This window comes from Nothoprocta perdicaria, unplaced genomic scaffold (genome assembly GCF_003342845.1).
Source record: "Nothoprocta perdicaria isolate Ctin4 unplaced genomic scaffold, notPer1 scaffold_134, whole genome shotgun sequence".
NCBI classification, from domain to species: domain Eukaryota; kingdom Metazoa; phylum Chordata; class Aves; order Tinamiformes; family Tinamidae; genus Nothoprocta; species Nothoprocta perdicaria.
In genome coordinates, this window is record NW_020454472.1 from 2251050 (window position 1) to 2272453 (window position 21404).

Sequence of the window (21404 nt, forward strand, 5' to 3'; positions counted from 1 at the left end):
GTATGTGTTTTTATTATCTTTATTTGTGTTTTTATGTACATTTATTTCTGACAAAACACATCATTCTTTGGATTCCCTCTCAGTTCAGTGGCTGAGAAGTTCTGTTGAGAAACTGGTCCACATCATTCAGTTTTTCCTCTTGGTTTTGGTAGCTTTCAGTAGTTGTTTTCCATGTTAAACAATTATTGCTCATAGACTACTCATAGATTCTGCGCATTTTCTGGCATGAAAATAACATGCAAGCTGGATCTTTTAGGACACTCTTGGCTTCTGCATTTAAAAGAGCAACAATTTCAAAGGTTTCTTCAGGGAATTGATCCCTGCTATGTTTTTATTTTGACTGCTTTCCGGATGAGGTGAGGTTTATGCCATGCCACTGTCTGTCCCTGCCTCTGTCTGGGCTCAGCGCTACATGTAGTAACACGATTGCTGACTGAGTTGATGCACAGGTAGAATGAGTTCATATCTGCCCCCAAAAGACTATGTAGACATTACCATCCAGAAGTTGATTCTTCCAAATGATCAAAAATCCATGTGCGTAACAGTCTTACCTCAAAATTCACTGTGCTCCCCGTAAGTGTTGAGGTTATCTAAACGAACCCCCCTTGACTTCCTCACCACTAGCATGCTTTTTTTTAGGTTGTTGGATTCTGGCAATTGCAGAGACCAGAATAACAAGCCATGCCCAAACTGATCATTCTCCTGTGGCAAATCCCATTGCCACCTACGAACCTTCAGTTCATCCAAAAAAGAGCATAGAGAATGTGCCCAGTTCTCCCCAACTAAATGGATTACACTCTGGGCTGAATAGGGTGGCCAAAAAGACTTGCAGCCAGTATTCAGATGGATTGCAAATGGAGTCACGGCTGAATCTGACCTAAACGCAGTGGAAATCTGAAAAAGATCTGTGGGCACCTTGCCAGATAGGACTGCTGCCAGGTTTTGTTTCTTTTTTGCTTTGGAGCCACAATGTGAGTATTGAAGCTAGTAAGAAGTTTAAAAGACAGTTTACATAAAGAGAACTAAAAATGTGTACACAGAAGCTTTCTGAGAGGCATTTGAGGTGGAGGACCAAGAGGATAGGAGAGCCATTGGGTTAGTAAGAGGAGAAAGGGGACTAACTGGAAGGATATGAAACTTCTGCTGGAGAAGAATTGCCAGGGGGAAAAGCAGGTTTGGTAGCAGGCAGCAACTCAGTCCAGTCTCACTTTTCCCTCTGGRATATGTTCTGGGACCTAAATAACCAACCTCCACTTCTGAAAAGGAAGAGTGTGAACCTATTATACGAGCCAATATCTAGGCAGACCTAGAGAGAAGCAAATTTAAGCTCAGCAAACCAGGAAATGAAGTAGTAGAGAAATGCAAATACTATTCATCTGAAAATCAGGTTAGGTGTTGCCAGGCAGGGACTGGTTTGGTGGGGAAGGAGGGCTGTGTGGGTTGAGGAAAGGCCTGTCTGACTCAAGGGCAAGTCTAACAAGGATGTAGGGTCTGGCTTGGCATGCCATTCGGAGTARATACATTAGGATTCATGCATTCCACTGCTACTTGTCAGATGTGTAATGGCATCATGCAATGATAAATAGCACTGAAGATTTTTTGTACACTTAATTCCCTATTTTCTTTTTTTCCCTCTCAAGTCTGATAAGCAGTATCATGCACATTGCTTTGCTCCTCTTGTTCTCTTTTTCTTTACCTATATGACAAGAATAATGACATTTATTTCCTTTCTAAAGGACTTAGAGATCTAGGATGAAAGGGGAAGGAATCAATGACTAGCTACAAAGATAGAGGTGCATACCTATGTGGTTGCTGTAATTACTTGAAATAGCCAAAGTTCAGACATGGAGTTTTTCTCTCTGTCTTTCCCCCTGTTTTAAAACCAAAATCTTTAGGAGGCATTTTGGAGTGGAAAGGGTTTTCTGTTCCTGGTTGCCCTGTCATGTCAGTGACTATGCCAGTGAGACACAGACTTCTGAGAACAAGGAAATTTGGAGCCAAGGTACATGGATCCGTGCTGAAATCTGCCCCGTTGGATCAGTGATTCAGTCTCCCCATGCAATACACGCGCGTGACGCATCATTGCTGGCACAGAGCACCTGAGAGCTGGAGCAGAGCTCTCCCAAAGGAAAACCTGCCATCAGGTGGGTGGTACCGCATGAGCATTGCCCGCATGTCTGCGACTCCCTTGAGTGTGCAGCACCCAGACACTGAGACATGGACCTCTGAAACGACTTCTGGTAGGTTATTCCTTTGCTCTCTTTCACCGTGAGCTTGAGCACCTACAAAATCAGATATAGCAGTAGACTTTGAAATGCCTACCATAAAGCTCATAGATCACCTTCTTGCAGTGCCCATGGCCAAAGAAGCTGGAGTTTTACTACTGATGGCTTCAACAGAAAAAGAAGATTTGTCAGCTCCCTTGTGATAAACGTGCCTTGCTTTCTTTTGACCACACAGAGGACAGCTACCGTCTCATTCCATGGATGTCATGGTTTGCCTACAGATTAATGCCAATAGCCACTGTAAGCTCCCAGCACCTTAACATCATGTTAGTATGTTCCTCAGTTCTATACATCCTAGTTTTCAGAGGTTTCATTATCATTGAACTTGACTTCTTGCAATGACTTGAGATACCCACAAGCAAACTCAACGTTATATTAACAAAGTTCTTTGACAGCAAATGTAGACATTAATTCCTTCATGGCTTTCATGCCAAAAAGCCCTCAAGATCCATCCAATCCTGTATTTCGGCACAGTCCTGAACAGATAGAATTACTCATGTGCACTCAGCAAAATTACTATTAAATATATTGTATATTTGAAGTCCTTCTGCAAGGCCTTCATCTGGAACAGTGACAACTGGATTCTAATATTGACAAATAAAAATACTAATACTAATAATAAAGTCACCAGGTCGTCTCTTATCTGGGGAAATGAAACAAAACTATGGTGCACAATCCAAAAAATAAAAAATAAACAAAAGTCATCCACAAGCAATGAGCCAAAACAAACAAACAAAAAACAACATGAAAAATTACTGGGAGGCAAAAAAGTGCAACAGTAAATAGGGAAGGGAAGGAATGGTTTATGATGTACATCTGTTTTTAGCATAAATGCTCCAATATATGCTGCATTTTCAAATGCAAATTCAACATGTTAGAGGCTTCAGCCACCATGTTGTCTTGTGCATCCATTTGGATTACAGGTACTCATGTATTTCTGTACGTATCTTAATATTTGGGAGCTTCTGTCATGGGCCAGTTTGGGCGAAGCACTATAAAAAGAACAAAAAGATGATCTATAAGGCAAAGAACTTACAGATCTACTGTAAAGCAAGAGGCAGCAGAGAATGCCTGGGGGAGGACAAGAAAACTATGAGTCAGTATTGCTCAAGAGAATAAGCAGTTGTCTCAGTGCACCAGAAGCCTAACCCTGAAAAAAAAGCTTTGTAGGCTTTACAGGAAAAGGGAGCTCGAGGAGGAATCCGGAGGAGGACAGCGAGATGGCTTTGCAGATATTTATGGGAATCTCTTCCCACACAGGAAGGGTAGCCTGGGAGAAAGGCAACCGGGTGAACACGTGGACACTGAAAGTTGGCGTTGTTGTCTGATCAGAGAGAGCGACTTGCTTCTTCACAGCTAATAAATAAGGTATTTTCCTGTGTGAGGTCTGGGGCCTGCAGGGCTCTCGGGCCTGAGGCCTTTACGCCTGCCACAGCTTTGACACAAGAAATGTCACAAATCCAACTTCAGAATAATTTTTTGCAAAGGCACCCAAATGGATATGATACAAAATCTGATTAACTTGATCATTTTTGTAGTTTTGAAAAGATTTATTTAGTACTTCATGTAAATATTATAATCTCTTGTTAATTGCTATGGACTTTTTATAAGATGTCAATAAGCAATAAAGACGGCTTTTATCACACTGAAAAATCTTGCCAGTGTTTTCCGTTTGTATCTTCTCATTCATAGCCTTGGCTTCTGTGCTTTGTAGTATATAGCGTTTGAACTTGAGTTTATCTACACCTTCCATTTCATATTTTCCAATGCCTGTAAGGTAGTCAAACAGGTTATTAAAACACCAGCACAAACTGGATTAGAACATCTTGGTGGATGCTAAGTTATTTGTTCCTGTGACCTTTGTCGTATCTTCATCTAAAAACCAATAATGTACTTCTTATGATCTTTTTCTTTCATGATTTAGACAGATCATTTCATGAAGATCAACTTACCACACAGTTTGAGAGAATCCATACGTGCATCATACATTTATAAGGTTTCTGGGTGTCCTGTTTGTGATCAGTGGGAATCTTACAATTAGACTGAAGTTTAAATGTCCCCCTTAAATAGTGTCTGGGGAGATCAAGGTATAGAATTTATGGTCTCCCTAGGCCAGGAAATTTAGAAGYAAGACTATTTGGGTACTTATTCATTAAGTGGGGTTTGGCCACACAAAAGTGTGATGGCATGAAGCAAAAAAGGTGTTTTTTTCTCCATATATGTGTCACTGTATGAGCCAAAGTTTTTGCMTTGGTATTTCTATTTAGATGGGAAGAGACCTTCCCTGGTGACTACTAACAGTGGTACTAGGAGTAGATGCATCATATGAAGACAACCTGTTATTTCAGTGATAGCTTGTAGGAAAAAGAAATGTAATTCCCAAACAGTTATCATTTGTCTTACAAATCACCCTGATCTTTGTTATCTGTGTCATTTAAATACCACATATTCCCACCTCCAAACAAAGAACTAATCCCCAGTTAGGAATGACACGGTCATATAGAAAGACACCAAATTTCTGCTGAACCTTCTCTTAAATTACAATGGCAGAGAATAGCACAGTCCATACAATGTAGTCATGGTAATTTATTTGATTCACTCATTTTTTTAAAGTCTGAATAAAAAGAAATACTGAGTAATCTGCATGTGGGTCTCTACGGATTGAATAGGTGTGCAAGAAAGCAGATTGTTCTAATGGGAATGGAAGAAAATGATTTTCTTTTCATTTCTAAGATTATACATTTTCAGATGCTTTTGCAAAAAAAAAAAAATTACTATAAGGATTAAGTCCTTAAGTGATTTGCAAAATAAAATTAAGAAAATGGTTCGGTATAAAAAACCTTCTTAAAAGACATGCTGTCAATACTGTTGAGTGAAAAATCAAGCTAGTAAAATTGCATTTCTTTGGAATAAAATGGGCAAGAAATACTTGTTTTGCTATTYGGTATATTGACAATATCAAAGATTACTACAGAGACTAAAAAACAAAATGGTGGAACACTCAAATAAGACTCCCAGTTAACACGAGTTCGAGTAATGATCCTTTTCTTTACACAGTGCTATAGCTATCAACTAAATAGAGCATTTGTTTTATCCAGTTTTTATGATCTTCCACGTTATGGTGAATAAAGTTATCAAAATAAGTGTGATTAATAGCAAAAACACAAGATGTGCCTATAAGATAAGCTTAAGAAAAGCAGAGCATGATTGAAAATTGTATGTGCACACACATTTAAACTGTACATTTCCATCACAAAAGCCAAAAAAAAAAAAAAAAAAAGCACCAATTAAGGGAATATTTTATACCAGCATTTTGAAACAGAGGTTTCTGGCTGTCAAAATTTGCAGAAATGTCAAAATGCAGTTTTTCGGAGCAGGGTGCTTTGTATTATTTCACATCCCCATCTTGGGTGGGCCACTTCAGGAGCCTGACTGCAGACATGATCCTCACACAGAAATAAACCGGGCAGGGGGCTGCAGGCAGAGACACAGCTGCTTTYTGGAGACCCTTCTCTCCCAGGTGACACAATAAGGCACAAAGTGGAGACTTCTGTGACTTGGGTGTCTCATGGGGACCTTTCTCTCCAGGGTGAYACCATAAGGCACAGAGCGAGGACCTTTGTGACCTGGACACCTCATGGGGACCGTTCTCTCCATGCTGACACCACAAAGCCCAAATTAATGACTTCTGTGTTCCGGTGCCTTGTGGGGACCCTTCCCTCCATGGCGACACCATTATGACACAAAGCGAGGACTTTTGTTGTGACCCAGACACCTCACAGTGTCCCTTCTCTTGACAGTGACACTATACGGCACAAAGCAAGGACTTCTGTCACCCGGACACCTCACGGGGACCCTTCTCTCCATGGTGACATCATGAGGAACGGAGTGGGGCCCGTTGTGACCCAACACCTCACAGTGCCCCTTCTCTCCAGGGTGGCACCCTGAGGCACCAAGTGGGGTCTGCTGTGACTTGGGTGCTTCGTGGAGACGCTTCTCTCCAGGCTGACACCATAAACCCGAAAACTTTGCGGGAACTTTGGTGACCCGGTCACTCTGTGAGGACCCTTCTCTGCGAGGTGACACCACCCGAGTTCTGCCGTGGCCAGGACGTCTCGCGGGGGCCCCCGTCCCTCCGGTGACCCCACGGAGGCCACAGCGGAGACTCGGGTTCACGGGGACCCTTCTCCGGAGGGTGACCCCGAGAAGGGGCCGGGGCGGCACCGTCCCCCTTGACGGGGCGGGCGCGGCTGGGGGCGGCGGCGGGGCGGCCGCGCGGCTCCGCGGCGGCGGCGGCCCCGGGCGCGAGTGACTGCGCGAGCGCGGCCGCCGCGGCGGAGGCGGGGGCAGCGGCGGCGTGTCCGGCGCAGACCCCTCCTCCCGCCGCCCTCCTCCTCCTCCTCCTCCTCCCGCCCCGCTCCCCTCGGCGCCGCTCCGCTCCCCTCGGCTCCGCTCCCGCCGCGTCCGGCTCCTGCGCGGCCGCCGCCAGACGCCGCCGGTGCCGCGGCCCGCCCGCCCCCTCCGTCCCGCCCTCGATCCGCGCCGCCGCGGCCTCCATGTAGCCCGGCGCCCCGTGGGGGCTCCAGCAAGATGGCGGGTAGGTATCACCCCCCCCCCGCCTTCCTCCCCCTTCTCCTCACGCCGCCTCCTCCCTCCTCCTCTCCCTCCTCTTCCTCTTCCCCCCGCTCCGGCTTAGGTAGCGCCGCGCGCAGCGGCGCCCCCGTGTCCCCGCCCGCGCGTGGGGAGCCGCTGGGATGCGAAGGGGGTGCGTGGGCGCGGCGTGGGGGTAACGCGCGTGTATGTTGATGGGGGGGGGTCCCATCCAACGGCGTGGAGGAAGGCGGGGAGGGGGAAGGGAAGCGCGGGCGGCGCCCTGTGGGTGGGATTGGGGGGGGGGGGACACACGCGTGGAGGGGGACACGCGTGGGGGAGCAGCGGCGACGGTGCGTGTGTGTCTCCCGCAGATCTGTCGCTGCTCCAGGAGGACCTGCAGGAGGAGATAGACGGCTGTGAGTGGGGCCGGGGGCGAGGGTGGCCGCGGGAGTAGGGGTGTTGTTCCCCGGGGGAGCACAGGGGAGGCTCCTTTACTATTCCTAATTTATTTTAATTTATTAGTATTAATTTTCCCCCCCTTTCGGTTGAGGAAGTAGCTTCAAATGTGAATGCCCTCGGTGCATTGTGGGAGGAGGAGGAGGAAGAAGAGGCCATGCTCGGAGCTTCCTCATGTACAGAAAGATCCAGTGGGGAGCGAGCCGCGTCGAGCTGGGCTTTTCCTGCCCCGGGGGAGGAGTGGCGGTTAACGGCGGTGGCGGTTAACGGCCGCGGCGGTTAACGGCCGCGGCGCTAGAGCCGCGGCCGCGCGGTCCGTTAACCCGTTAACGGCCGCCGCGGCCGTTAACCGACGTTGGGAGAGGGAGACTTTTTTATTCCCCCCTTTTTTCCCCTCAAATCTGATTTTCAGGCAATCAGACTGTAGCGTAGCGTTTTGAAAACTTTTTTTTTTTTTTTTTTTTTTTTTTGTGCTTAGGTGAGGACTTGAGAAACAACTGGCAGCAACTTCAAAAGAGAAAAAAAAAAAGCATTCTTTATTTTCCACTTAAGCTGTGCATTTTCTTTTTTTCCCCTTGACTCTAAGATTGCAGGTGAAGTAATGTGATTATAGTTTTTAGAGAGGTGGTTTGTAATCCTTGGGTTTCTGGAGGTGGCTTGGGTGTCGTTGTCTTGCCTTTAAAAATGGAAGGTATTGCAGAGATATCTCAGGGAGATATGAGTCAGTTCAGATGAGAGCATTTTTGAAGGCAGCAGCTATAGAAATCTAAAAATTTGATCCTCGTAAAAAATTACTGAGGTTCTACTGATGGAAGTAGATGAAAGTGAGTAGCTTTATGCTGGTGTGTGTCATTTTTAGAGGAAACAGAACCGCATGAAACTGCGTACTGTCTGGGCATAATTCAGTCACACTCGAGGTCTTCTACTACACTATTTTATGTGATTTTTGTTCTAGAGAGGTAGATGTGAGGAAAAAAATACTGTCAGGTTGTGCGTACACAGTGAAAAGCATTACTTCTTAGGCTTTGAAACAGTTATGCTTTTTATCTGTGTACAACAAATTTTAGACAGTTTATGAACACTTTCCCATTCGATGCATTATTTTAGATTACATTTTGTATTTGCTCATGTGAAATGGGCCATTCCAAAAAATGACAAAAGCCGCAATTTTTGCGTGGCTTTCCCAGACGTGAAACCCCATGCTACAGCACTGCTCTGTTGCAAACATTTGGAAGCTACACTTTGAGCTGAAGTGCTGGAAACTGGTTTTGAGGCATATTCCAGCAGCAGTGGCATGTACTTGTGAGTAGAGTGGATTTGCTGGAAGCATTTGCACCCGTGTAACTCTGTCGGCTGTGGTCTAGCTACTTGATGTGCCAACCTGCTATAAGGGCAAATAAGGAAAAAGAAGTGTGGCCATACCTGTATTCCAGGTGGTATAACTTAGAGGGAGATCTTATGTAAATGCAAAATAATATGAATGATATATTAAAAAAAAATGAGATGAGATCTACCGATTGGATGTTAGATAAGTAAACTGCATAGATTTTCTGTAAGTCTTTGTGTCTTTTAATTGATCAAGTATCAAGCAACAGCAATAAAAACATCTCATCTATGAACTGCACTGGAAATAAAGGCAGGAGTGATTTAGAATAGTTGAATAAGTAAAAATCTGGATTTGACATCTGAAGCCAGACCACAGGTTAGTTGTGTGGCTTAGAACACCTTACTAGGTTCCTGGACTAGGCATTTTTCAGTATCTCCTTAGTGAGTCCAGGTTTGATTCGGAATGATTCTGAATCATGGAACAGGTGTGTATGTGTGTGCGCTTTTTTGTCTTTTTTTTTTCCTCCAGCGATGACAGGAAATGATTAAATACGTTGTCAATTATTACAACAAAAGTGTGAAAGAAAATAMAAGGATGATATGAATCACTAAGGTGACAAATATGTTGTATTGGTCATGTCCTAAAGTAGGAGGAGAAAGTTTTGGAGTTGAGGAAAAACAGTGCRGTTGTTGCTGAAAGTGATAAATCAAGTATTTGTATCATTATAGCTAACTCAGTTTTTATTTTTTTATCTTTAATCTGTCTTAATTATTTTACTTGAAAGCAGGAGTTTAGGCAACACAAATTTGCAATTTGTATCTCCATTTGTTTATTGTACCTGGTCATTGGATACTAATTCATCATATTAAAAATGTAGATTATTGTATTTTAGGATTAATATTTTAATAGTAGCTTCTAAAAGAAATTTTTCTTCTTTAAAAGAAAATTTCATAAATATTTAGGTTTAATGAAAYATTTCTAGATTTCAAAAGTGACTAGTAAATCTACTTCTGGAATAATGGGAGATCAGGATGTAAATGGAAAACATCTATCTTAAAATCTGTGGGTTTTGTTTGTTGTTTGACTCAGAGGCCAGAGATTAAAGAAAAGCTTTTATAAAAATGCTTTCAAAGAGTGGTTGATTAAACCAGCTGGATTTGAGTTTTAAATAATTAATTTTATCTTTGGTTTGCATTTCTATTTTGAAAGCTTCGTAGTATTTTCTGCTCTTGGTTGCTTGGTAACCGTTGGAAAGTTCCCCCCCCCCACCCCCCCTTTCTCCTTTCCCTCTCCCTCCACCTCTCGGGTGAATGCGTACTTTACATCTGATGATATTACTTCTTGCATATCATTTCTTTCAGTAGCTGCATACCTTGCTACATGTTTTCAGTRCCTTAGTTTTAGATTCTGGTGTCAAAAACTATGGTGGCGATTAGACAAATCTTTGTTCTTCGGTGTTCCTATTAGCAGTGGGGTGTTTCCAGGCTCAATTTGCACCCTTTCTGTCTACTCTGCAAAATAATTCTATTGTGTTCTGTTATAAGGTGGTAATTCTGTTTCAGCTGGGTAGTGACTCATAACTGCTTAGACTGATGGGCTTCCTTGATTTTTCTGCCTGAAATCTTCATCAGTAAATTAAAAAAAAAAAAAAAAAAGCAAATACGTTTTTGTTCAAATATTTGTTTTGTGCATACAAAACAAAAATAGAATGATGTAACTAAGCTAAACAGAGAACAAAACAGAAAATGAGCAACAAAAATGAATGAAACATGGGAGAAATACACTTAAGTGTTTCTGCTGGCAAATAAAATGTTCTTCATGGTTTTTATTAAATAGGCTTGGTTCCCTGTGGATGTGCATGAAGGTTGAACTCATCAATACAGATAGATCTAGTCAAACCAGCCTTTTTTCTTAAGATGCTCCTTTTTGTCTGTCCACTGATGTGTGTAGGAGGTATATGCTGAAAAAAATGAGTTATCTGTGATTAGAACTCAGATTGTAAAACAAGGTAGCTTTATTTAAACCAGACTTTTAATTTTAACTAAAACCAGCAGAGAAAAGCTATTTTAATAATTAATTTTAATCTTGTTTTGTATCTATTTTTTTGAAAAGAAAGCTTATTTTTGCAAATAACTGACAACTGCATTTAAATAGTCTTTTGCTAGTTGTCAAGTAACATACGTGTTTTGCTAATTATGTAGCTAACCTGGATCTCTTTCGATTCTGAAGCTTTACTGTTTGACCTGTTAGAAAATGGTGAGGGTGTTTGTCTTTTTCTGTGCACTTAGTGTTCAAATAAAGATGCAGAAAACTGTTTTACTATCCCAGTATTTTTGAGACATTCTTAATTTAGAAGTGTTAAATGAGTTATAATATTGTTTTCCTTATCCTGATAGTTTAGCAGTGAGTCATATTTACCTTGAGGAAAGGTAGTGTTACTGGTGTTAATATTTTTAATGGAGTAAACAATTGGTTCTAAAGACTTGAAAAATACAGTAAATAGAATATAACAGCTTGTGGAGCTTAGCATTTTTGTGCTGCCTAGTTCTCTTTCACTGATTGGAAAAGGAGGGGAGGCCTTTCTAACCCTTYCCTCCCAGTGGGCTTCTCAACTCTGCGTACACCAATTGCTTAGCCGTGTCCAAGAAGATACTCTGTGCATCTGCAGATGTCCTAAGGTGTTTTATCGTTGGTGATATGGGCTTGTCTGAGTTGCTCTGAAATCATCCAGCATTAGCAATGAGTTTGTATTGTTTGAATGCTTTTAATTAAATAAATCTATTATATTTGGGGCAGTACCTCAATGTTCTTTGGGGCGGTACCTCAATATTCTTTCAAATAGAAGCTAATTTCCATATGAAAAGGAAACTTCAATTTAGTGTTTGAAGTTGATTTTTCGTAATATTTAAAGTCTAAATTCTGTGGGTTTTTTGGTTGTTTTATTTCCATATTTCTCTGTGATGTCAAATCACAGTCACTGCTTTGTGCTGTGTTTTGGCTTTTTTTCTCATGCAGCGAGTTAGTCATTTTATACTAAGGTAACGTGTGTTTTGTATGTTAAAACTCACCTCTCCAACACCTGTATGTGGCAATATTGGGAGGTTTTGTTTTGTGGTGCCTTTGCTCCTTCTTGTTCTTTTACCACAGAGCAAAAATTTTGTTATGCTGCTGTTATATATGCTGTTATATACAGACTGCAGATGTGGTCGCTTTTTAGATTTTGTTCTGGCTTTCAGTATAGCTAAACTTTTAATGTGACATTAGAATTCCCAGCCTCTTGGTCCCATCAGAGACTTTTAACTAGGAGGGTCTGAGTTCCTGGGTTGGCATTTGTCATCCACAATCTTTAATGGCTGTATTGCAAAAATAACATGAATTAATGGCAGCCTTCTGTAGTGCTCAGAATCAGGTCTCTGGTGTGACTGTAATTCTGTTCAGTTGGGAATCTAATAATTGTTTTTTAATGCTAATCAAACATACTTATTAAATCTGTTGTTTCCCCTGGAGATCACATTTTAATTCTCCTGACTCTTCAGTTCATTTTTGTTCTTTTCAATGTGGTGGCTGTGTCTCAAAGAAGCTGGGAGACTCAGGTGGCTGGCTGTGTCCTCGTGGAATTCTGCTTTTAGTGACCCAGGTGGGCAGTGACTAGTCTCTTTCTTGAGCAACTTCTCGGATCCTAGAGATAGGGAGATTATGTGAGAAAAAGATTGTGCTTGATTTAAGATAATGTACCTTCCTCATGCAGCTGCACAGTTTTTCCTCCATTACACCTGGCAGAGGTTTGAAGAGGAGGTAATTTTCCGGGATTTCTGCTTTCCAAGGCCAGTTTTATCACTTCTGATGTGGAAATGTGCTTTTCACCACCTACCTTTTATGTTCCTGTAACTGGCAAGAATCCTCAATTAAGGTTGCCAGCTCCTCTCCTTTCTTTTTTTGGCTACAGGCAATCTCCTTAAAATGAGAGAGAAGGGTAGAAGCATCCTGAAAAAGTGAAGGAGAGGGGGAGGCAGGAAATTCATGAGAGTTTTCAAAATCATGAGCTTGAAGATAGAAACTCGGGTGTTGGTGCAGTTGTTTCTACCTGCTGACCCATTGCAGAGATGGCAGGCTGCAGCACATTGAAGATAAGTGTCTCACTTTCCTGTGCATGTCTCCTGCTCCTAAGACTTTCCCTCTGTGTGGTCAGGAGGATTTCACTGTAAGAGTAGTAGCTGAAGAGATGACTTGTAGCAGTGGCAGAACTGGATATAGTGATATCCTCTGCTGTGAGAGCTGCAGTAACAGTTCTATCTTTGCAAAGACTGAGCCAGACACTGGTGCCCCTGAGGAGCACCAAAACWTCAGGGCTTCTTTGTCTGCTTTGGAAGGTATAGGCTAAGTAAAATCAATGTTACTTTTTCTCTTGGCTGGACTGAGACAGTACATTTCTTTTTTTCTGCCAATGATGTATTAAGATCTGGTCCCGTGGCGTAGGTCAAAAGAGGCATCAAAATAGATTTTGTCAGGTACTTTTTTTTTTTTTTTACTTTTTATTTGTGACAGCAGAATTAGTATGCTGAGAGTGGGAGTGCTCTTTATACTTTTTTTTTCAATTATTACTTTAAAGAAAGGCAAATGGTTCAGTATTAATGATTATTCTTAGATAACATTTTTTCTAAAAAAAGCTGAACGTGGTTATAAAAGTGATGCTCCATGTTGATGATAACACAAACTGTTCAGCTGTTTTCTCTGATGAATAGGCTTTTTTTTTTTTTTTTAATTCTGTTGCCATAGTACCTGAACAGCTCTGAGAATTTGAATGCAAGAGTGACCACCTTTTCCTTCCTCCGTAGCCTACAGGAAAAATAGCTTGTCTGAACGGATACTTGTATGCTCATGTATGTATGCTTTATTTTCAAAACCCTATATTAAATTAAAAAAAAAAAAAAAAAAGGAAGAGCCATGGTGTTAATATCAGAATTAAGACTGAATCCAGTGCATTCTATACTTTCCAGCATTCTCCCATAGACCAGTTTTACACTTTACACTTCTATGTTTAAACAGGAAAAATGTGAAGATTTGCAGTACGAATTTTTCCATCCAAACGCTTGTAGGACATGAAGGCTTGTCCCACCACGGGCTTTGAATGCTGGCAAGCAGAGTCGGAAGGCTATTATCTAGGGTTATCTCTAAGTTGAGAAATGGAAAGTGATTTTTATATTGCAAAACTATTTTATATTATGGTTTTGCCACTTGCAGAACTGTTGATCTCTCCAGTATTTAGACCAAGTAAGCATATTTGAGTTGTCCTTCAGCTAGCCAAATTTGGTCAAAAATATGCATGCAGTGAATGAAGTAGAGCAGATGGGTTAAGCAGTTGATGAGCTGTAACTTGAGGTGTCACATCACCGTTGAAAAGCTAGCACAAGCTCTTGGAGCATTCGAGCTTTGCTTCCTTCATAATGCTCTCCCTCCCATTTAGTCCAAGTTCAAAGCTAGAATTTGATGTTTTTGTGTAGGAGAGGCACAGAGTTGGGGCAGAACTGGAATGTTGTCCCCAGTGTGGTGCAGCGGTTCTGTTGCAGCGGGCAAAAAATACAAATAGTTCAAGGGTAGTCAAAGACAAGCAGCAGTGCTCCACAGTCTGAGGTGGATACTTTGGTCTGCTCGAAACAGAGAGGAGGAAAAAGGACCCCAACAACCCTACAATATTTCCTGCTAGTATTGTCTGACTTATACCGAGTTCCAGCTTTGTTTTAGGATTCATAACTGTACGTGGTTTTGTTGGAAGGGATAAGAGAAAGACTTAAGTAGCAGGGGACTTGGATACTGTGGTGATGGGTGTGACACACCCTGCAGGAAACCAGTGGACAAGATATAAATTGTTGATTGTTTTAACTGCTAGCTTGGATGTTCTTCTCTTTGTTTCAATTTCCTTTGGACAGGGTTTTGCTGCACATMAGACTATTAACCGGTAGAAAGTAACGTTCCATGTTGTGCAAATTAATGGCTAGCGAACAATATGAGGTGGAAAAACTTTGCCTTTGTTTCAGAGCAAATCTGGACTTCTCAGTGCTGCCTGTGTATGCCTGGAAGAGACAGATGTATCTATGGCTACACCTGTTCTTGTTGCTTAAAGCATCTGGTATCACTCTTGTTTCATCTGATGTTTGGGTGAGAAATGTAGTTCTTTTGGCATGCTTTCTAACTGCATTCTTTTTTTAAAAAAATAAAAAAAATTTTACTAAATCAAAGTAATGTTTAGTCTAGTGCTTATTTAGTTTTACTGTGCCATACTTATAATTTCTTCATGTAAATAACTGCAGATTCTGAATCTCACTTCTTTCTTTCATTTACTTCCCTTCCCCCTGCTTTACTCTAATAAGTAAAGCTTTACTTTAATAAGTCTGCTCTATCTGTGCTTCAGTCTGTTAGCAAATTTTGCTATGAAAATGCTACACCAGAGTGTCATGTGGTCAACTCAGCTATTAGCAAGCACTTTTGCATTAGAGCTGAGCTGCAGGGGTGTGTTACTTGAACTAATTGCTGGCCAGGCTGGAATCTTAAGATTATCACTTTCTGATCTTTTTATTCTTATGTTTACCTGCTCGGTGTTTTTTTGGCAAGTAAAATCATATGTTGTTCAAACTTGTAGCTTTTACCATAAACGTTTACGCTACCATCATAAATTGTGACATCTCACTTGCRTTTTTGCTGTTAGACTGCGGCAAGAAGGCTGAGACAGATTTTAAATGTCTCTTAGAAAAATCTTCTCCCGCTTCTTGGCAGTGGGATCAGTGATTGCCAATGAGTGAGCTCTGGATCAGGCAGACCGGGTAGTGGAACTCAGCATTGCAAATGTAGTTTATCATATGTATATGTCTCATTGCACTAGTGTTTGGCTAATGTTATTGAAGCAGTACAGTAAACTTGTAGCAAATGAGGCTGAAATGGCATGACTGATGCTTGGCCTGCAATGTCATGTTGCAGAACTACAGGTGGAATAAAGGGCACAGCCAAAGAGAGAGTAGTGGATTTCTAGCTATGGACAAGTATAGGTGCTTTGCTTCCATGCTTTAAGAAAATCTTATTATTGCTGCTGTGGGTTTCCCATTACAGAATATCAAGATGCAAAATGACATCTCATGCAGAATATGAGATGAAAAGTAATGTGTTTACAGCATTGAAGGGCTGAGAAAACTTAGTATGTTCTAAAGAAATCCAAAGGCAAGGTGAGTTTATTCTTCCATAGCCTGGAGGATAGTAATTTAGAACAAAACTTGCTGCTATTGCTTTGTGATATGAAATGAAATATTTTTGCTTGTAGAAGTATTATTTTTGCTTTATGATTAAACAGAAAAATTACTTGCTTGAGCAGCAGAACAAAGCTAGGTGCTTTCTGCATTGGAGTGCACTGTTAACCCAGGCATCCTTATGGCAACAGTCAGGGTAAGAGTGTAGCAAATAGCTTATACTACAGTTGAATAAATTGTAGTCCATTTTCCTAAATGTATCTCTAGTGATTGTTGTAGAGATTTTTTTAAATGGATCTTGAGACTACTTTGAGAATGTAGAATATAAAGTGAGGGAACTTAATGCAAATTTGCGATCTTGAATGCTTAATGTTGTTTGCTCAGTTTTGAGGAATGAAAAATTGCTCATTAAAGTGAAGCGTGTTATGTTTCTGGCATGGAGCCCATAGGAGATACAGATGAACTCAAAAACGTGCATGTCTGACTTTGCTAACAAACAGTCTATGATAAGAAAGTCTTTCATGTATTATTAAATAAGAGAAAGTTTGTAATTATTTTTGCAAATATGATCTTGTGCGCCTTTGTGGTGAAGATGCAGTTTGATCAAGACTTTTATCTTTTTATAAAGGTACTGTCAAGATGAGATCTGTAGTATAAGAATTAGCTCACTTGAAAATCGGCTTGTAGGCTTTTAGGTGCCTTGAGTTTTAAATGGACTTCTGCTTTATTGTTGTTTGCCTTCTCAATTGTCACTAAGTGCTCCAAGCATAGGCTGCTTCAGCTGATGACTGCGTGGTCCACATGAGCTAATAGCTGTGGAAAGTCGTGGTTGCATCCTTGCCATAGAAGGAAGATTTAAGGGTGGGGGAGTACACTTGTGTTAACAGAGGCAACCCTGAAGAACTTTTACTAAAACAGTCAAGACAGACAAATGACTGGAGAGGAAAGCAAAAGTATGGAGAGAAGTGACGTGGCTTGTGAGCAAAGGTCAGTGACAGAGTCGGACGTTGAAATGAAATTTAACTACCAGTCTGGTGCTCCTTTGTTATGCTCTACGACTTGTGAGTGCTGGTAGTAGCATAGACTGTTAAAGAGAAAATTGCAAACTACTCGGTACAAACYCAAGCAATCTGGGTAAATTAATGCTTTTATTCACTTTGCACTACTTTGGTGTTTATGTGGAACAGAAAATAGCACACTGTGATTGCTTCTTACATTGCTGTTCCATTATTGTTCTTCATCCTACCACCATTAACAATTTTGTATTTGCAAGATAAGAAAGTTTTACAGAAAATCTCTTTAACTCGGTTTCCTTTGCATTTTGGTGTGAAAATGTATTCCTGTATTGCAGTGTACTTGGGTACTGAACTAGCATTAACTTCAGTTATGTTTTATGGACTTTAATACCTTCTGAGCATTTTGTCTTGACTAACCTGTACAGACTTGAAGAAGGAAGGGAAAAAAAAAAAAAAGAAAAGAAAAAAAGAAAAAAAGAAAAAAGAAGAAAAAAAAAAAAAAACCCAACCCCACACACAGGATCTAGGAGATAGGGGAAGTGACACAATTTTTTTCTGCAGTGGAAGAAAAGAGTAACTTGTAGCTCTGTCTCTTGGGCTACATTCTGAAATGAGAATTTCCATTAAAGCCAAGTTCCTTATTCAAAGGCATTCTTGCATTTGCACCTTTGCAAAGTTTACAGTGCAAAAAGGTTCTCAGGTGGGAGTGCTCAAGGCTGAGTGGAAAGCAGAAAAGTGAAGAGACAATCCTCAGTCAGTGTTTGAGAACGTGTTTCACTTGTCCAGCTTTGAGTGCTAGCTCTCTTGGAATAAATGTGGAGTACAGGGAATATCAGGACTGACTTGGCTTATTGAGTAATGTAAAGTATATTTGTTTTGCCTTCTGGTTGGGAAGAGAGAATTCTAGAGCACTGAGGTTCCCTTCAGCTTAGATCTGTGCCTTGATGTTGCAAGTGAAACAAAGTGGGTGTTTACTGTGCAATAGTACTTGTTATAACTATCATATCTATATATTTATAATGATCGTATACTGATTGACTTATTTTTATCACCTCTCTTCCCTGTTTTTTTTTTTTTTTGTGCTGTTTTTATAATGAAACTGCCACTTGGATAATTTCTTCTGTATCTAAGATCTGAGCTGCTGTGGTAATTTAAGAAATGAGTACTGCTCAGCATCAGCAATGGGCAAGTCAAGCTCACTGCAGTGCTAAACTTAATTTTACAATGCACATGCATAACAGAGCCATATCTATACAGCTTATTTACTGTTTGAACCAGTGTGAGACCTAGAATAGGTAAATCTTAAACAGCTTCTCATATTTCTGTCACTGATATTAGGTATCATATAGAGCATATATAGCAGTTTGGTTGGCTTATAAGGCAAAATTTATCAAAACATTGTTAACTACAGAAAAGGCACCAGCCAGCCGAAGTGTGTGTATGTTTGTGTTTAGGTGCATACAGAGCATGCATGAAATCATGACATTCTGCACTGTCTTAAGATGATGTCTTCGGTTGAACCACTATAGGAGTATTATGCAATAAAGAATGCAGGAAGGAGAGAAAAAAAAAAAAAAAGAGGGAGGAACCTTCAGCATAAGGTTGAGGTTGAAGGGACAGAAGTAGAGGAGAAAGGACAGAAGTGTGATGATTAGTATAGTGGTTAGTATCGCTTTTTATTGATGCTTTCAGCATCATTAGGAATAATGAATTTTAGCTAAACAGTAATCGCTGTATCAGTGACTATTTTTACATGCTTTTTTATGTTTTTAAACGTGTAGTTTGATCTACAGATTTTAAAATAGAATTAATTTCATTCAACATTAGAGTGACTTTTGTTTTTACGCCATGCAGTTGATTATGGCACAATTTAAGTGCTGTAGTTTAGAAATAGATCCGAGTACAGTGATCTACTTTCTTGGGACAGGATACAGTTATAACGGTATCATAAAACTTAATGCAATCCATTTCCTGAAATGAGGAGTACACGTTCAACTTCACGTCTGGATGTTGCAAGACTGTGTTCGTTGGCTTTTGAAATATATTAGCCCCAAGAAACTAGGATCTTCCACCTAACAGCAAGACTTCTGTAATAAAGATGCACAACTGACTTGACATACTTGCAGGAAAAAAATAGTTTCTGATCAATCGATGGCTTGAATTAAAGGCCTGTRCAAGAAAGTAGGCTGTTCTTTTTCAACTTGGCACAAAATCTTAAGTTGCATTCAGCGTGCATCAGATGCCTTACTCCTCTTGTCCTCTTCCTGTGGAAACAAAGCTGAATTTTGAGCAAAACAAAAACCTCGTCTCCAGGTCTCCTCAGGTCTGCGCAAACACAAGTTCAAACAGTTGTGCAAACAGCGAGTTGCTAAGTCCTTTCGCTATGTGCTGCAATGCTTTTAAGCAACTGAACTTCTCTTGAGCCTTCCTGCCCCCTGTGCTCCTCCCTGTTTGTTATCCTCTACTTTAAGTGTATCCAAGTGCAGCAGTTTCTGTCCCCCAGCTGCCGTTCCACCTTCTTTCTCTCCCAACTGTTGATACCCTTCATCTTCCTTGCCGCTAGCTCTCGGATTCTACTTGCACCATCTGTCAATGTGTAATGGTCTTTTTTCCCCCCATTACCTCCTTGAATTCTCTGAAGAACTCCATGTACTCCCAACAACTTCAGGATTCGGATCCTTCTCCAAGGATAGGATTTATTTATGACCATTTGCACGACGTCCTTTCCTTCAGCTAGAAAATGGGAGAATAACTTTGTAGGAAAAGGAATGCTGTTAACTCAGCTTAAGTCTGGAAATACTACTCTTTTTWWWWAAAAAAAAAATTATTATATGCATTTTGACATTTGAAACATTGTAAGGAAGAAGCTAGAAAATTATATCTGCTTATGTGCTTTGAATGTTGCCTAATGAAGAAAATGATACGCTATGTCTCATTTACATAATATAATACCAATTTATATAGTATAATTGAAAGGGGAGGACAGTCTTTTAACCATATTTTTTGCCTTTTACAATTAATTGTTGGACTTCAGTTTTTCAAAAGGATTTTCAGATAAATTTGGCCAGAATTTGGACAAAGAACAGTTGTACTGTAGTGTTGTATTTTCAGGAGTAAAGGGGTGACTTGAAATATTTCTTGCAAATAAGTATTTGTGTTTGCAAGTTTTTGCAAATAAATGATTGCATTTTTTTTCAAGTAGACCAGAGGACAAACAGGTGGTAGTTCAAATCTTCATTTTTCAGATAGCTCTGCAGAGGTGGGATGGACCCCTTATCCACTTCGTTGTGGTTTTCTGTAGATAAAGGTGTCTGTTCATATGAGCTTGCGTATTTACCTACAGGATTGTGAAATTAGTGATAGTTAATTTTGTAATACGTGAATTCTGCCAATTTGATAGTTGGATGTAGCAACATTCCTGAACTTTCTGCTGTACTTTCATTTAGTTTTTTTGAACTTCCTTATTGTTCTGTTAGATAATGTATTAATTTTTTATCTGGAGGTCATTGCAACTGCGGTTTCTAGTGTGGGCGTCTTCGAAACATTGAATTTAGAATTAGCTTAAGTCATTCGCCTTTTACAGACAGAAATGTCATGAATCTCAGATGTTTAACGAAACATCATATTTGGGAATATAGAGGAAATGACTCAAAAGATATTTAGTCTAATTTACAGGTAATCCTGTTTAAAAAAAAAAAAAAAAAAAAAAAGGTCTGGCGTGGGAGGCGGTCAGAGGAATCTAGGGGAAGTTACCAGACAAGCTGTAGTGCAGTATTTAGTAAATACATTGTATACAGAGCCTTGCCTAGACTTCTGTATCTCAGACCATCAACAGACATCATTTTAGTGTTAAACTATTGTGATTATAAGGAATATTTCTGATGTCTCTGATAGTTGGTGTGGATGACTACAGCTCAGAGTCTGATGTGATTATTATACCTTCAGCCCTGGACTTTGTCTCACAAGATGAAATGTTGACGCCTTTGGGAAGACTGGACAAGTACGCTGCAAGTGAGAACATATTTAACAGGTATGGCTTTTAAATGTCTTCTCTGGAGAACAGTGTGCACACTATTCATCAGATTCAAATCTGACTCAAGTTAATTTGCATGAAATACAAATAATTTTTAAAATCACAAAATTCTTCAGTTTCTCCTCCTCCTCCTCTGTGTTGATGCACCCTCTACTTACAGAGAACAAATATTGATGTTAAAAAATGTTTGCTTACCTGTTAAGTAACTGCACTTCAGGGCTTCTAAACTTTTTCATGAGATGGACCACATCCTGTTGACCGAGGGCTAGTAGATAATTGTTAATGATCCATATGTCTGTAGGAAGTGACATTGGGAAAATATGTAATGAAAGGTCAGGAGAAAATAAGGAATGGCACTGTGGCTTACCAGAGGAACACATATGTTCTGCAGGTTCATCTTAATCTGTAGACAAGAATTTAAGTATAGCTGCTTCTGGTTTTTGAAAACAAAAGACATGC

At 40.5% G+C, this 21404-nt stretch overlaps 1 long non-coding RNA gene across 1 annotated transcript; it reads left to right on the forward strand.

Annotated features, from left to right (window-relative positions):
- Nucleotides 1–6815: 6815 nt before the first annotated feature.
- Nucleotides 6816–20926, forward strand: LOC112942841. The gene is made up of 3 exons (XR_003248461.1): nt 6816–6882; nt 7250–7294; nt 20807–20926. It is a non-coding gene; the product is annotated as an uncharacterized LOC112942841 (long non-coding RNA).
- The last annotated feature ends 478 nt before the right edge of the window (nt 20927–21404 follow it).